This window comes from Rhinopithecus roxellana, chromosome 2 (assembly GCF_007565055.1).
Source record: "Rhinopithecus roxellana isolate Shanxi Qingling chromosome 2, ASM756505v1, whole genome shotgun sequence".
NCBI lineage: Eukaryota > Metazoa > Chordata > Mammalia > Primates > Cercopithecidae > Rhinopithecus > Rhinopithecus roxellana.
This window is the reverse complement of record NC_044550.1, coordinates 63,732,609-63,750,879: the sequence shown is the minus strand read 5'-3', so window position 1 is coordinate 63,750,879 and position 18,271 is coordinate 63,732,609. Positions and strand designations below refer to the sequence as shown.

At 37.0% G+C, this 18,271-nt stretch overlaps 1 pseudogene across 1 annotated transcript; it reads left to right on the top strand.

The window, feature by feature from the left end:
- The first annotated feature begins 17,069 nt into the window (after positions 1-17,069).
- Positions 17,070-18,016, top strand: LOC104656895 (annotated as a pseudogene). Its single transcript, XR_747196.2, has one exon. The product of XR_747196.2 is annotated as a 60S ribosomal protein L15 pseudogene (transcript).
- The last annotated feature ends 255 nt before the right edge of the window (positions 18,017-18,271 follow it).

Here is an 18,271-nt window from a genome sequence, read left to right as displayed (position 1 = left end):
ATGTTTTATAGAGGAATGGGGAAGGTCTCAGTCACAGCAGATTTTCTGAACCAAGAAAAAAAAACCAATTAGTCCAATTTCCGTTCACCAAGAGCTAAACATTCTTTCCAGAGGTCAGTGTTCTTCCTGTGTGAAGTAAATGTGATATAGGTAAGTGTGGATGCAACTGGCCAGATTTCCAGTTAATCTTCTCCTACTGATTTATGCCTATCTGTAAAAACAAAACCTAGATGCAGAATTGGAAATCCAAGAACAATAGAATTTCTGAAAGTTTTACCATGAACTCTTGTTAGAAGATGTGTATTAAATGTGTTTGATGATCTGCTTTTATTTTTCACATCCACCATGATATTCAGTGCTATTGTGTCTTGTCCTAAATTTATCGTCTTCTGGCTAAGTGAGAAGACATGGAGGGAGATCAGTTTTATGAGCACCACGGAGCACCTACTAGTTTGTCAGGCATTGTATTTAATTCTGATGTAGCCTCTGGATATATCAAAAGGAAAAGGGCATGGTCCTCCCCTGAGAAGCTCACTTGCTTATGACACACTTTGGGGCAGTGTCAAAAGTTTTATAACATGGTGCTGTGTTAATATGGGATGGAGTGTGTGTCTTCACAGAAGTGGGTATTTCCCTCTATTTTAGCTTATTGTGTGTAATTATTTATGTTTTATTCATATTCTCTTATGTTTTTTCTGTTTTTGAGTAAAACTTTCCAAAGTTTTCCTATGAAAGACTGATAGAAATGGCTATATAAAGAAGTTCAATTCTCTTTTAATTTTTTTTTTGCTTTGAAAAACTGATATATAATAGTTGTAAATATTTTTGGGATACATGTGATATTTTGATACATACATACAATATGTAGTGATCACATCAGGGTAATTGGAATATCTATTACATCAAACACTTTTTCATGTTGGGAACATAATTCTTTTCTTCTAGCTATTTTGAAATATACAATAAGTTATTAACTATAATTTCCCTACTCTCCTATCAAATACTAGGACTTATTTCTTATATTTAACTGTATTGTGCCCCTTGGCTAACTTCTCTTTATCCCCCATTCCCTCTTCCTTTCCCAGACTCTGATAACACCAATCTACTGTCTACCTCCAAGGGATCCACTTTTATTTAGCTCCCCTTTCACATATAAGTGAGAACATGTGATATTTATCTTTCTCTGCCTGGCTTGTTCTACTTAGTGTAATAACCTCAAGTTCCATGCATATTGCTGCAAATAATATAATTTTATTTTTAACGACTGAATAATATTCCATCGTGGGTGTGTATATGTGTGTATGCGTGTGTGTGTGTGTATATATATATATAAAATATTTTATTTATCCATTCATGTACACTTAGGTTGATTCCATATCTTGGTTATAGTGAATAGTGCTGCAATAAACCTGCAAGTGTAGATATTTCTTGAATATACTGATTTCCTTTGGATATTTATCCTGTAGTGGGATTGCTGGATCATATGACAGTTCTATTTTCAGCTTTTTGAGGAAATGCTGTACTGTTTTCGATAATGGCTGGACAAATTTATATTCCCACCAATAGTGTACAAGTGTTCCTCTTTCTGTACTTACTCGCTGGCATTTATTGTTTGTCTTTTGATAAAAGCCATTATAACTTTTTATAATGCTATAAAAATGACTTTTATTGAAAAGACAAAAAATATGTCATTTTGGTTTCGATGTGCATTGCATTTCCCTGATGATTGCTGATGCTGAGCATTTTAAAAAACATACCTCGTGTCCATTTGTATGTCTTCTATGGAGAAATATCTATTCAAGTCTTTTGCCCATTTTAAAATTAGTTTTTTTTTTAACTATTGAGGAATTTGAGTTCCTTATATATTCTGGTTATTCATCTCTTGTCATATGGATAATTTGGTAAATATTTTTTCCCATTTGTGGCTTATCCTTCATTTTGTTGATTGTTTCCATTGCTATGTGGAAGCTTTTAGCTTGAAATAATCTCATTTGTCTATTTTTGCTTTTGTTGCTTGTGCTTTAAAGGCCTTACCCAAAAAAACTTTGCCCAGACCACTGTCTTGTTGCATTTACCCCATGTTTTCTTTTAGTATCTTTATAATTTCAGGACTTACATTTAAAAGATAGGGATCTAGTTTTTTTGTTTGGCATGTGGATATCCAGTTTTCCTAGCACCATTTATTAAAAAGGCTGTCCTTTCCTCAATGTATGTGCTTGGTGCCTTTGTAAAAAATGAGTTATCTATAAATATGTAAATTTATTTCTGGGCTCTCTCTTCTGTTCCATTGGTCTATTTTGTCTGTTTTTATGCCAGTACCATGTTGTTTTGGTTACTAATGATTTGTGGTATAATTTGAAATCAGCTAGTTTAACACCTTCAGCTTTATTTCTTTTGCTCAGGATTGCTTTAGCTATTAGGGTCTTTTCTGGTTCCATGTGAATTTTAGTATTTTTTTTCTGTTTCTGTGAAGAATATCATTGGTATTTTGATATGAATTGCATTGAATATGTAGCTCATTTTAGGAATATGGTTTTTTTTAACAATATTAATTCTTCCAAACCATGAAGAAGCACTATTCTTATTTACTAACTTGGAGATGCCATTTTAATCCCCTTTCTGTTTTACTTCTCACCATTTCATGCAAATCCTGAGAATTCTTAAAGTGCTAAGGGTCAATATTTTGAGGAAATCTTGAAATAGTCTTTAATATAACCTAGGACACTATGATGTCCCCTAATAAAATGTCCCACATGTTTTCTTTTCTTTAGTTGATCCTGGCTTTCTTTAGAAGAGATGGATTAGGAACACAGTTTTCAAAACCTTCACTATGCAAACAGGAGTTTGTTGTCCCAAGAGGACTTGGGACTGATTCCTTGATATCCAAGAATGGGCACTCATTTTATTTGTGCACATGCTTAAGCATACTCCTCTGCTATTGGCAAGGGCTTATGCTACATAAAATGAATTTGCACTGATCAGTGGCTAGGAGGCCTCTCTCCTTTCATGCCACCAGGATTTATCTAAGTCCTTGCAGGGCTATAGCTACATTGGGTTCCAATTGTTTTTTTCAAACTCTTATAAAATGGATGACTTCTGCTGGTTGCAAAGGAAGCAACCTAGATCCTCTGTAATCTCCCAGGTTGGTCAATTCCTAATCAACAGAAGGCAATTCTTACCTACCTACCTTCCAAACAAGCAATCGGATACTCACTAAGACTTTATTTTCAGGACATTGTCTTGACTGAGCAAAAGTAAACAGTAGTTTCATTCAGTTTTATTTGAATCTATGTATTTTTTTAATGGTAAACTAGAAAAAAGATTTTTCTCTCAAGTTTTATTTTTTCATGCCACTAATGTTGAGAATTTTTAGGGTCATTACCACAAGGAAAAATTATTTGAAAATCTGTTTTGGTGATTATGAGGGCCCAGATGAAAGGAGAAAAAAAATCAGTTTCTGTATGCTATTTGATGGGATGCATACAATTTTATTAAGAAGCACTTCAATATAGTTGTGGCTGGGGGCAGTGGCTCATGCCTGTGATCCCAGAACTTTGAGAAGCCAAGGTGGGAGGATTGCTGGAGCACAGGAGTTTGAGACCAACCTGAGCAACAGAGGGAGACCCCATCTTTACAAAAAGTAAACGAAAATTAGCCAGGTTTGGTAGCACCTGCCTGTAGTCCTAACTGCTTGAGAGGTAGAGGTGGGAGGATCATTTGAGCCTGGGACGTTGAGGCTGCAGTGAGCCATGATTGCACCACTGCACTCCAGTCTGAGTGATAGAGAGAGACCTTGTTTCAAAACCAACCAACCGACCAACCAACCAACCAACCAACCAACCAAACAAGAATTCAGTTGTGTAATGTTGTACCTCTGTCTTATGCAGCAGTGATGTTTGCACAGATAGAATCTGAATGTTATGGAGATGGGGTCAAACTAAATTCAAGCATTAGATGGTTTAAGGTCTGCCCAATAATTTTACTGGGAATGTAGGAAATGGGAGTACATTTAGATTTCTCTGCTCACAGCTTATTATTTCAGTTGCGTATTACTTAATGTAACATTGCATACCTATAAAATGTGAGAGATTAGAAAATCTTTGAAGATTCAGGTTGAAGATGCTATAATTCCATGATTCTCTAACTTGTGAAGCAGTTAGAGAAATGAAACAACTGTGATGGAAATCTCAGTATTTTCACTTTACACTCATAGAATGACAGAGCTTGAAGTGGTTTTTTATATCAGATATCTCCTTTTTGGCCCACAGTGTGTTGATACCTATATAACCTTGGACTCTTGGGTTATATCCTCTACGGAAATTTGTGTTTCAGTGGGGGCTTTTTAGCTCTTCCTGGCAACATGCCCCATTCTCTCATCAATCCTAAGGCAAGGAAGTCTTACTTATGCCCAGGGTTAAGTGCCTTTGAACACATTGTTCTTACCTATACTTTTAAAAAGTCTCAAAGCTCTTTCAAAAAGTATAGTAAATTCTCCTTTTGTTGGTTATTCTTGTCATGCTCTATTAAGATGTATACTTTACCTTAAAGTATTAAAAGATATTGTTGAGGTTCTGATTCTTTATATTTATACTAATTTAATAAATGACTATTCAGCTTCTATTTTGTTTTTCAAAATTTCATTTTTCTTTTTCATCTGTTTTTGAGCTCCTATGACCCTGGCTAAATGTGAAGTAAACTGTCAGTTCAGAACCAATGCAGCTTTTAAGAATGGATGAATAAAGGTTATGAGAATACATTCATTAGCATTTACAATCGAAAGTCTGTAGTGTTCTTCTGTTGGTTCATATAATATGCTGGCAAGAATTATAGATAATGGCTTTACCTATAAAATTAAGACAATGATGCCTTTAATTTTTTTTGTTTTTAATTAACACAGTAACTGTACATATTTATGAGGTGCAGTATGATGTTTCAGTCCATGCATACATTGTGTGATGATCAAATCAGGACAATGACACTTTGATGGGCTTTTTAGGTGACACCTTGAAAAGTCATAAACATGCACTGAACTGTAATAGGCAGTGTTTGCTGTAAAATACCCATTTCCAGGACATTGTCCATTACTTCTTCTCCCTTCCTTTCTGGACCATAGGGTTGCTCCTCATATTATTTCCTTGTTCTTTTTCTGGCACAATGAATAACATATGGCAAGTTATCAGCCTCCCTCAGGTTCCAGTGTTCACTGAAGCTGTGATTCTCTTGCCAGATTATGTTGTCTGTATCTCTTTTAGTCGCTTTTATATTATTCTTGCTTCACAACTTGTAAAGATACACCAGTGGATACCCATTGGTGCCCATAGATCAGCACTGGGCTGATGACCTGCGTGGTGGTTAGTTTTCACTTTTCTTTCTCCTGATTCAGTGCAGGCAAGGAAATTGAGCAAGAGCCAGGACATGTGGCAGCCCTTAAGTTTCTTCCAAATTTTATGGGCTCAGAATCTTATGTGGAGTCCACCCTTCTCTCTATCACTGGCCTTGACATCATAGAATTTACACTACAACTCTACCCTTGAAACTTGGGAATTGCTTATTATTAAGGTCACTGGAGGAGTTTGCTTATTGATTCTGAAGCTATTTGGTAACAATTCAGTGTGTAATGTAGAGACCTCATCTCCTAAATCCTGTCTTGTGTGCTCTCTTTTACACACCAGCGTGTAGTTTTTCTTGTGGTGTATGCCAGCACCTTTTCTCAGCATGCCCTCATCTAGGCATGCCTCTCCTTGTGCCAGACACTAGTATACTCTATTAATTTAATATTATTCAGTCTATAGTTATGTGGCTGTGCCAGTTATGCCTGTTTTTTTCTGTTCATCTAAAAGATAGCTTTATATTATTATAAATAGAACGCACGTTTAGATGAAAATGCAATGTTCATTAAGTATACCATTACAAATCACTGGCCTCTGGCCATGCTTCTCTAATGGTGTAATTTCCATACCCCCAGGGATATGGTTATGTATCCTGTCTTGATTTTGAAGGCTATAATTGGAAGCACATGTCTTTGACTGGATACCATATATCAATAGCCTTCCTCCACTCTGCCAGAAGAGATGCACCATGCAATACAGTATCAAAGGAAACTCAATGAATTGTTCTCTTATTTGAGACATATTTAGTCTGTGCTGATACTAGCTCGTTGCTAGATTTGAAAATCAAACCTTAGGCTAAGGCTGAGAGGTCTTAGGAGGGCAACCTTAGTGCTAAATAGATGAGATAAAAATTATAGAGTAGAAAGGGCTCACTTGAGTCATCTGCATGGCAAAACCAGCCACCAAATATAACATACATAAACCAGAGTCTCTTATCAGTCACATAAATTTAGTTTATTTACATTATAATTTTCCAGGTATGTCTGAACTGATTTGTGAATTTTCAGTGAAAAAGTTGCACTTGTTTCTCTATTTACCTTCATTTAGAAGCCATCACTTGTGAACAGGTGGTCTGGTTATGTTCAAGAAAAGTTTGTTACAAATAAACAAACACCGAATTCTGTAGTGGTTACTTGGCTTGGAGCATGAGTTTTTACAGTTTACTGATGATCATTTACTATGGTTATTGTTAGTTTTCCTTCATGTACAAATATACTGCTAAGCAATACCCAATGAAATTATTTTAAGTGAAAAAACGTCTATTAATAATGAGTAGTAAAAACTGAAATATATATTTTGTATTTATATAAAAGTGATTCTGCTTTCTCTTTTTTGAATTATAAATTCTTGAATTAGACTGTGTAAAAAAATTCAAATTTAAACATTTTTATTTATTTCACTTTTTGTTTGAATTCTATGGTTCTCACTGTAGAAGTTAAAAACGTCTGCTTTGGAGTTGTATTTGTTTTTATGGAAGGTTCATGTAGAATTCCAGCAAGTTTGCAATGCCTTGTGGAAGCCCTGTCTCTAACATTGGTGCTCTGTGCTGTAGGGAGGCACGGAGGGGACTTTTCTAATAGTAATGTGTATGATAGAGTTTACTGGCATGCTGGAAATTATGTGGAAGACAGTGGGTGTGGTTCCTTCATGATCAGTGCCAGGATCACAGATGGCATATGCCTTTGTTCAGAGGACGTATTTGTGACAGCTGACCAAACCACCTTATGTAAAGGAGGCTGAGTCCTTATTCACTGCCCTCTTACCCTCCATTCCAGGGCTAGCCAGCACGAGCCAGAAAAGGTCTCTTCTAACCAAGCAGAAGGCTTTTTGCTTTTTAAATATAGAAAATGACGTCAGAATGGTTGACATTCCATAACTAAAATACTATATTTTTCCAAATGCTTGATTATGCATTGTTTTAAGCTGCCTGAAATTAGGCTAAATGATAAAAGCTTCCTTAAAGGTTAACTCACACTGTGGCTAAAAAAGAGGATGTGCATATAATTTAGTTATAATAGAGAATAAATATATATTATAAATGTAAGTGTTTCTTAGGCAAATTTGAGGGAATTCACAAGATGACTAAATTTGTGGAAATGATGTATCCAGTAAAAACTTACAAGTCCTTGGATCAGTATTTCCTTACACATTTCATGTCATGGATCACACATGAAATGATAGACTGATGCAAAATCACCTAATGGGTACAATGTACATTATTCAGTTGATGGGTACCCTAAAAACCCTGGCTTGACTTCTTTGTGATCTATGAATATAACAATATTGCTAATGTTATCCATAAATTTGTACAAATAGAAAGGAAAAAACAATTATAATATTTCTCTGCTACACTAGAATAAACAGACAAGGCAACTGAGATCAAAATCTGGGGTCGTTGGCTGCCCCTATCCTAAGAGTTGAGGGGACTGATATCTGTGTATGCCCTTAGGCTGTGGATTTCTTTCTTTCCTTCCCTCCTTTCTTCCCTTATCATAATTTATTTCAGAAGATCAGTAGGAAAAAAAAGATATACCTTTTATCCTTGGATTTTCCATTGATTTCCAGGAGTATAAATTTAGGCTAATTTATTTTTTTATTTTCATTTTTATTTTTATTTTTTTTGAGACGGAGTTTCATTCTTATTGCCCAGGCTGGAGTGCAATGGCACAATCTTGGCTCACTGCAACCTCTATCTCTCGGGTTCAAGCAATTCTCCTGCCTCAGCTTCCTAAGTAGCTGGGATTAGAGGCACCCGCCACCACACCCGGCTAATTTTTGTATTTTTAGTAGAGATGGGGTTTCGCCATGTCAGCCAGGCTGTTATCAAACTCCTGACCTCAGGTGATTCGTCCGCCTTGGCCTCCCAAAGTGCTGGGATTACAAGCGTGAGCCACCGTGCCCTGTCAGGCTAAATATTCTTAATTTCAGACCTTCTGTTTCTATCAACAGATGTTTTGTTGGTTTAAAACAAAAAGCTCTTCTTTAAAACCAAATCTAACTATGCTTTGGTGAGCCCACCATGCCTAGCAGAATACCATTAGCCTGATCAGTATTCACATGATAGTAACTGATGCTGAAAACAACACTAATAACCCCAAAGTTGGAAATGACAGTAATGTGCTGAAAAACCTACAGTGAACTTCAGCTACACTTGCCCAAAATTCAGCTGAGGTATTTTTTTTTGCTATTTTGAATCATAAGCATAGACAAATTCATTCTCAGCCAAGGTTCAAAGCTGGGTGACCTTAAACTTTGTATTTTATTATATATATTAGTTCCTATGTATTAACTCTTATAGATATTTGAAATCCCTTCTTTTCTTTTCTTATTTCTTTTCTATCTTCTCCTTTCCTCCCCATTTCCTTCCCTGCTCTTCTTCCTTCCTCCCTCCTTTCTTTATTTTTCCAGAGTTTCTGAAGTTTTAAGGCAGCCCTGAAAGACAAGAGAAATGGAAAGGCCAAGTGTTTGAGATGTGATATGTGCAGGGAAATAATTATAAATATGGCGTTCTTTATGTTTCTCTTCATGTTTCTTCCTTTTTGTCTTTTTATTTCAGAAAGTTAAAAATATTGAGTTCATTAAGAATGACTTTCATGTGGTTACCTTCTGTTGTAATAAAAAATTCATAAAGATGGAAAGTTATCCAGAAATGGAGTTTTATTTAGATTATGAATCAGGTTAATGTTTTCAGTCTATGTTTTAATTAGTAAGGGTAACCCTTGGCCATGGTTTAGATTCATCTGGTTTCTGTTCTTCAAACATTTTACATTTAGTAACCTCTAGAAGTTATTATTCATTTATTTGATTTATAAAATGCACTCGTCACCCTGGCCTCTGGGTGTATTTACAACAGTGATGCAAATTTAATTAATACAACATTGCTTGGTTTTCCCCAGAAAGTGGATTTCCTCACCCGCCTCCTGTAGCCACCATGAATCAGGATAAGAGCCAGCTTGAACAGATGGACCATGCAACTGGACTTTAAAAGAGAAATGTAAATTTTTGATGTACTGGGAGGGAAAGTGAGTCTGTACAAAATACCTTTCTCTTGCTGGTCAAATGGAGAATGGATAGAAGCTCCAACAAGGACATGTTATTTGACCTACCTAGCTGTGAGGTAGTGTGGAGAAAAATATGAAAACGTTGCTTAAGTTATGCCTTACTCTTCCCCCCTCAAAAGATCTAGGACAACAAAAATTAAAGATCACTTTTTGTTTGTGTCAGACCTCAAGTTATAGTGAATGGAGGGTAATAATCTGGTTAGATGCACACATATGAAGTCATCCGTGCTTGATTTACATCTATATTTTTCAAAGGTTTCTCATATGTAAAATGGAAATAAAATATACCGAATTCATTGGATTGTTGTGTGGGATTAATGAGACAGTGTGTACAAAGTGTCTCTCAAGAAGTGGCACGTAGAAAGAGCTCAATAAATATTGGTTGTAGTTTTTCCATGGTATTTATAATTAGAAAGTTGCCTGGCTTGGAGGATGCCTAAGTGACTAGTTTTTGGACCCTATAACTCACATTAAAATAGAAGTAATATGCTTCCACTATTGAAATGTTTCCCTGACTAATGAATGTTGATGAACATTTCTGGAGAAACTCATTGTGGTACTACCAACATACAATGAGCTAATGGACAGGAGGATTTTCTCCTTGGTTGGTTATGGTGTTGCCAAAACAGAAGCACAAAATCTCTGGACCACACAGCGTGGGTGAACTATGCTTATCACCCTTCTCAGCCATTTGCATCATTCCTGTCTACCCCAGAAGAGAGAGAGATTATATATAAGCGTAAGTATTCCATTAATTGCTCAACAATAGGAGTCAGTTTCATAAGATGATAATTTGGGGCTACGGGGAATATAGTAATGAGTGAGAAACTTTGGAAGACATTTATTTTATACTGTGAGACATTTATTGTATTCCGAGGCAGAAGCTGCTTCTAGTCCCAGTGTTTCCCCTATAGCTCCGTTTTGTCTTTGCAGGGGATACATGTCTGTTTCAGCCATCTCAGCTCTAGAGGACTTCATGGCAATTGAGCCAGTCCTAAGACAAAGTCCATAGCCTGTGGTTGATCTGGTAGTATCAGTGGGACGATGAAAGGAGTGTGCATCATCACAGCATTCATGCCATAGTTACTTACCTTTAAGTATGTAACCTAGGTATAAGAGTCTATTTCAACATGACACATTAAAAAGGAAAAAAATTAATTAAATAATTGTGCCTTTGTTTACTTAACTCCAAAATATTCATTTAAAAAGAGAAAATAGAGCTTGTCTGGTTGTTCACTTATTAAGCGAATGAATTTTCACTTTTTAAACTACATATTTTTGTTTATCTAGCAATAGTCCTATTTTCTCCTACATCATTAAAATACATAGTCTACTTGCATCAGTAATATCTCATGAAAATTCTATGACTTCCTACCAGGTGGCATTAGGATTTTACTGGGGTATGAAGTTAACTTGTTCTTTCTTCCCCCATGCAAAATTGGGTGGAATTTACTTAGATGGATTTTGTCAGCGCTTTGAAACCCCAAGGGAGCTTAGGGCCCTTTTCTGTTCTTATCCAAAGGATTACTCAGTCACCAACACACCACATTCCCCACTCAGGAGGAGAGAGTGGTGCTCTGGATTGACCAAAATGGCAACCCACGCAGAAAAAGAAGGCTCTTTCTTTTCTCATGATTGTAGATAAAGTAGGTCTGGAAGCAGCTTCTTTGAATCTCTCCCCTTCTCTCACTCCAGCGATAGCTCTGGGATATGTAGTATGGGAATGCACACTCTAGACGGTAAAGACGAGAGTCTCTGACACTTCCGCCTCTTGACTCATTTCACTTCTTGGCCCTTCCCCTAGATGAACAGATTTGAGATTTGGCGTGTAGTTCTGGGCATTGCATTGAAGTTAACTTCCTTAGATCCGCCTGGGAAGTTGTGTTCCACTGTGGGTGTAGGCCATCTCACTGGAATTCTATAATGGAATTAGAATGCTTTTTAGTAGTAAAGATTTCACTGGCCCTGGTCATAGTCATTTAAGAATCTTTCATTAAGATGTGGCTGGTGAGGAGCAGAATTGGGATATTCCATGGCCTGTAGCCAAATACCATCTTTTAGTGTAACCCACGTATCTTCATCTAGTGCTATTTCAATAATGAACCTCAACTCCTACTTGAGTAGGGTCGATCAGGTTTTTTTCAATGCCACTGTTTGGGAACATAAGACTAAAATTCACTGATAATTATTTTCTCTTGCTCAATATTATGCCAAATGTGGTTGGTCACATCATTTGATTTCTATAATCTCTATCTGCATAGACCATGGGGCTTATTACTTATACAAAGAACATTGTATATTTGAACCCACAAAGAAACAAACCAGTTGGGAGGATTTTTATTAGGATGGAAATATCTGCAACATCTAGCCATCTAAATGTGCATTGCATCTCTTGGGGAGTGTCTGGAGTGCCTGCCACGTGCTCATTCTCAGAAGGAGCAGCATTGAATTGCATGTGAAAGAAATTGTGGAAAACGTTCCTTTTGGAGTTTAAAATTTTGTGACACTCCCAAATTCCATTGAAGACAGAAGAAAGATTATATAAATTTATGAAACAAAATATGTTTGAATTTATCCCATGTCTAACAACATAAATATGAGGTAAAAAAAAATCTGTATGTCTCCCAAAATGCATTTCTGTAACAAACACTAGTTGGGAAAGAATGTGACCCTTCTAGGATTCTAGTCCAGACACTTATTGTAAAATAGGGTAATCAGATGTATTGCAAATTCTCAAATTCTTTGGGGTACAGTTGAGTTGTGGTTTTTAGTTAAAATGTTCAGTGGAATGCTGAGATGAATTCTGTCCTCTATCTTTCTGTCAGCAAGAGGTTTCCCACCATGTGTATTGGAACTAGGCCTGTTATTCTTATTAATTCTTTTGCTAGTACAGTAGCACTATGTTAATTCTGACAGGCTGGTCAGGGTCATATTTGTTTCTAGCCAAGTGCATTTTTTGATTCTCAGGCAGTAGACAAATGGGAAACTGGAGAAGAATGGTGTTATAGCTGCCTTTCATTTAATTTTCATTATTGTTAGGTATTTACATCCATTAGCATGTGTGGTCCCCAGAATATGTAATTGTACATTGGATGCTGTGCTATTCTTTTATGGTCTGCAGGAGAACACATAGTTATGGAAAATATGATATAATTCTTCATGCCCTAGTGGGGGGAACAGTGAAACTCACATAGAAGTGAAACTTCATATTTTTCAAGTGAAACTTACATAGAAGCTTAACATATAAAAAAGGTAAAAGTGAAGCTGTTCTATTAGATCCAAGGAGATAGAGGGGTCTGCTGTGTCTACTTGACTTTCTTTCCTTGTGTTGTCCTAAGAAAAATTTTTTCCTAAGTAAATCACAGTATCTTGAAAGCAAGTGAAATCGCTGAGGTTAATGTTGACAATATTACTTGTTTACTTATGATTAAGTAGAAAACATTATTTATTTATGTTAACAATATGATTTAGTCATTTAACAAATATATATTGAAAGCCCAGTATGTGCCAGACTCATTCTGAAGATGATGATAGCACAGTAATAAATAATCATTGAAAATGTATTGCATTTATCAGGGTTAAATAATCTCAATTCTCTTAATCCTATTAGAGAAGTACTATTAACATCTTAATTTTACAGTTGAAGTAACTAAGGCTTAGAGGAGTTAAGTACTGTGTTTGAGGTCCCATGAGTAGCAAATCAGAGAGCTGGAGATTTTTACTCTAGTAGTTTGATTCTAATCCCAAACTCTTAGACATCATGCTCCCTATAATATCAAACACTGATTAAAGGCTTACTATGCTCCAGGCTAAGCACTCTTATATATATTCTCTTTTAATTCTCTCAGTATTCTTTTGTGCAGACATTATTGTCATTACCCCCAATTTTATGTTTAAGGAAACTGAAGCAAACAAAAAATTAAATAATCTCCCTAAGGTCACATATCAGGTAATGGCAGAGTTAAGATATAAACCCCAAAAGCATATATATGTTCTTAAATATGATTCTTTAACAAACAAGAATAGTCCATGGTCTTAGGAAGCTTATAGTAGGTCTAGTTTAGATATAGACATGCAAATTAAAATTTTGTCATAGAAAGACCATATCCTCAATGGAAGTGTAGGCAAAAATTTTAGAAAATGTTAGTCTTAGCCTAGTGCCCTACTGGCTCTCTCCTTATCTTTAACCTATGAAAAACATTTATGGATACCCTTTCACCATCTCTAGGATTCCTCTATGTTCTGTCTCCCACCCTTCACTTAAAGCTTTGGCTAGGTTTTGGCTTGTTTTGTCTGGTTCTCCTCATATTGGTTTGTACCCACATTTCACTCTTTGCCTATGTCTCAGAAATACACGTACTTTAACAATCCGCCTGCTCTTAGGAGCCTGCTGCAACTTTTCTCTCCCTCTCTGACCTCTCTGCAAATGCATGTTCTGTAGCCTGCTCCTGTGCTATACCCTTTCCTTGGATGAAACACTCCACCCTGGGACAGCAATTTGAGTAAGCTTTCTGACTGGGCTGTTGCTTCTCAGAGCAATGGACCAACAACATAGTTATCCTCTGGGAGCTTGTAAGAAATGCAGAATCTTTGGCCTCACCTTAGACCTACTAATGATTCTGAATCTCAGTAAGATCCCAGGAGATTTGTATCCTTGAGAGGCACTGGACTAGGAGGTGAGATCTTACTGGAGAGTGGAGGGAGTTCACGTTCATTTGGCGCTGTCAGTGAAGCTCTCACAGTGGAGAGCCACTGTGTTTTTTCAATGATTTTAGAGGAATGAATAGGGGTTTTCCAAGGAGGCGAAGGAGAAATTTTATGATGGGAAAATAGTACGTGCAAAGACATAATTGGGGAACTATTAGTTCCATTTTTTTTTTTCCTGTAGCATAACACGTGAAAGAGAGAAGTGCACATAGTGGTTTTAAAACATGGTTACAAATTCTTTGACACTCCTGTAATCAAGGGTCCCATGAATCTGAGTGGGCTTGTGACTGCCTTGTCCCATAGAGTGTGGTAGAAGTGATATTACTTCCAAAGCTAAACTGTAAAAGGCCCTGCAGTTTTGACTTGCTCATAGAACCCTGTGCTGTCATATAGGATGTTTAAATAAACTGAGGCTGTTATGCTCATATGCATTAGAATTCATTGAAGCATTTAAAATAGGGAAATAGGATATTTGCAAGACAATTGGCAAGGTAAATTAGTTAAAAAGCTATTTCAGGATGTTAGAGGGAAATTAGTTATAAGGCTTTAGACTAGGGAAGTGTTCGTTTGAATGAAGAGAGTAAATGTGAAAATTGACTTAGGAAGTAAAATTTGCAGGACTTGAGGTTAAGGCAAAATATTATTTTATTTGGATAAATGGATCATGAGTTTTTTTTTATTTTTTATTTTTTATTTTTTTGAGACAGAGTCTCACTCTGTCACCTAGGCTGGAGTGCAGTAGTATGATCTTGGCTCATTGCAATCTCAGTCTCCCAGGTTCAAGCAATTCTCATGCCTCAACACCTGGAATAGCTGGGATTACAGGCATTTGTCACTACACCCGGCTAATTTTTGTATTTTTAGTAAAGGCTGGGATTCACCATGTTGACCAGGCTGGTCTCAAACTCCTGACCTCAAGTGATCTGCCCGCCTAGGCCCCCAAAGTGTTGGGATTACAGGCGTGAGCCCGGCCAGTATTGTCATTTATCAAAATAGGGAACACAGGAAGAGAGGGAGATGCTTCGTCGGAAGAGAATGAGTATGTTTCAGAACACATTCAGTTAGATGTCTAGACAACAGTTGGGTTTTGATTGGGACTAATTAATGCATAGGTCACAATATAAAATGTATTCTCTCCTTGATGCCAATTCTGAACAATTGCTGGTGGCTGTCTGGAAGGTTGAGTTGAGGATTCTCAGGGTGGTCTTGGCTTGATGGGAGGAAGAGGAATTATCAGTGACTGATGTTTGTCTGAAGCCAGCCCAAGTAATGTGATCATTGGTCTAATGTATATTTTCCCACTTTGATGTTATGGTATGAGGTGTTGAGAAGTGATTCTATTTAGAAGTAGTGATAATCAAATGGAGGTACCATGGGGAACACCAACTTTTATTTCTTATGAAACCTTCCAGTACTTTGTAGTATGATGAAGTCTGCAAATAGGTTTATCTAACCCATCACCATTCATGGAATGATGTTATGTGAGGACCAACCCACTATGGTCCTGGAGAATTTGGCAATGATGATGGAGTAGGCTTCCTTGCATGTGAAAGCAATAGGAAGAAGTAGAATCATGAGTTATAGAATTGGAAAGAAATGTGTTTTGTCATTCCAGCCGTCTCATTTTACTGAGAAGGAGATCGAAGCTTGAGATATGCCTTGCTTGAGATCACTTAGCTATATAAGCTTTGCAATCACTTTCAAATCTATATAATTTGATGTAAATTTTTCTTATTAGGGACAGCCAGAACAGGAAGCCAGTCTAACTGCACTGTGATGACATTGGCTTATGATGAACTGGATTGATTGCACAGCAGATAGAAACTACTATGTAACTGCCCAGGGTGAAGCAAGGATTCATCCCACATTGAGGAAATATATTCCCACCCATGACTCTCAGAAGCTGGTCTTCTGCTCGCTGTTGAGCCCAGAAGATACCTTCAAATTTTCAGGAAAGAAGAGATGACTGGGAGAGTTTCCAGAATGGTGGTTTTTGTAACATCTGTAGCCTCAGAACTTAAGAAGAGCAAGCATAAAATGTGTTTTTGCAAATGTTTTCATGGATTTAAGACCTAAGCTGTTGAACAGATTGTCTTGCTTAAGAAATATGACTTATTTTAGCTGACAAGATGGATTTTATGAACTGATTGATCCCAGCTGCCAATTGTCAAAGCCAGAGGATGTTCCAAATTGGCAGTCCCCAAAGACCTGGAGTGGATTGATTTAAGGTGGGGAAAGGAGGATTTGGAGGTGGAGAAAATAGAGTTTTATAAAACTAAAGTGATTTTGAAACTATTTGAAACACAAATATCCATTAGAACACAAAAAAATTAAAATAGTTCAAGCTTCATTCTACTTTGTGAGCTGTTCTAATACCTTCTAAGGTTGTAGGTGCCCTCTTCACCTTTTGTTTGCTTCTCATTGGACTTTTACTAGTAAATAGCACAAAGGATAGAGATATATATCCAAGATTTTGTGTATGTGTAAAATCTTCACAGCTTCAAAGTTTGAATTGTGTACTTTCTGAAGAAGGAACTATGTTTCGAGTTCATGAAATTATTCTCTTTATTTTGACAGATTACCAAGCATCTACATTTTAAGAAAGACATGGTGAGGCCTTTTGCTTGGATAGATTCTTGAGATGGTAAATGAGGCAGCTGTTTGAAATTCAATTTTTAAATTTTATTGTGATATCTAAGTCTATCTTTGAGCACATTATTGATATTAACATGCTAATAATGCTGTTAATAATACCACCTATTGGCTAGGCAGCTTTAGCTCTTTGTGCCTTATATCCCATGATGGTACTTATCTCATGGAGTTGTAAAGATAAAATGAGTTAACCCATGCAAAGTGCTTAGAATAATGCTGGTTTCATAATTAATGCTTTAAAAGGGTTAAAACAGGGAGTACAGCTCTTTCCTTTCCGTCTGGCGGCAGCCATCAGGTAAGCCAAGATGGGTGCATACAAGTACATCCAGGAGCTATGGAGAAAGAAGCAGTCTGATGTCATGCGCTTTCTTCTGAGGGTCCGCTGCTGGCAGTACCGCCAGCTCTCTGCTCTCCACAGGGCTCCCCGCCCCACCCGGCCTGATAAAGCACACCGACTGGGCTACAAGGCCAAGCAAGGTTACGTTATATATAGGATTCGTGTTCGCCGTGGTGGCCGAAAACGCCCAGTTCCTAAGGGTGCAACTTACGGCAAGCCTGTCCATCATGGTGTTAACCAGCTAAAGTTTGCTCGAAGCCTTCAGTCCGTTGCAGAGGAGCGAGCTGGACGCCGCTGTGGGGCTCTGAGAGTCCTGAATTCTTACTGGGTTGGAAAAGATTCCACATACAAATTTTTTGAGGTTATCCTCATTGATCCATTCCATAAAGCTATCAGAAGAAATCCTGACACCCAGTGGATCACCAAACCAGTCCACAAGCACAGGGAGATGCGTGGGCTGACATGTGCAGGCCGAAAGAGCCGTGGCCTTGGAAAGGGCCATAAGTTCCACCATACTATTGGTGGTTCTCGCCGGGCAGCCTGGAGAAGGCGCAATACTCTCCAGCTCCACCGTTACCGCTAATATAAGTAAAGTTTGTAAAATTCGTACCTAATAAACAATTTAGGACAGTCATGTCTGCTTACAGGTGTTATTTGTCTGTTAAAACTAGTCTGCAGATTGTTTCTTGAATGCTTTGTCAAATTAAGAAAGTTAAAGTGCAATAATGTTTGAAGACAATAAGTGGTGGTGTATCTTGTTTCTAATAAGATAAACTTTTTTGTCTTTGCTTTATCTTATTAGGGAGTTGTATGTCAGTGTATAAAACATACTGTGGTATAATAGGTTTAAAATAAATTCTTTAAGAGAAAAAAAAAGTGTTAAAATAATGACAAATTATAACAATGTGGGGGTAATGCTATAGATGTTGCTGATCAAGTACCTAATAAGCTTCTCCATTAGCTGCTAAGGTGTAGGTTAGCCAAAAACATCATTTGTTGTTGTCCAGAGGTTCACATGCCTAGTCTTTTAAACAGTGTTTAGGAGAGATCATCTCTGATGGGTCAAATTGTATGATGAGATTACAAATGTATAGTTTATGCATATTGATATTTCCATTTGCAAG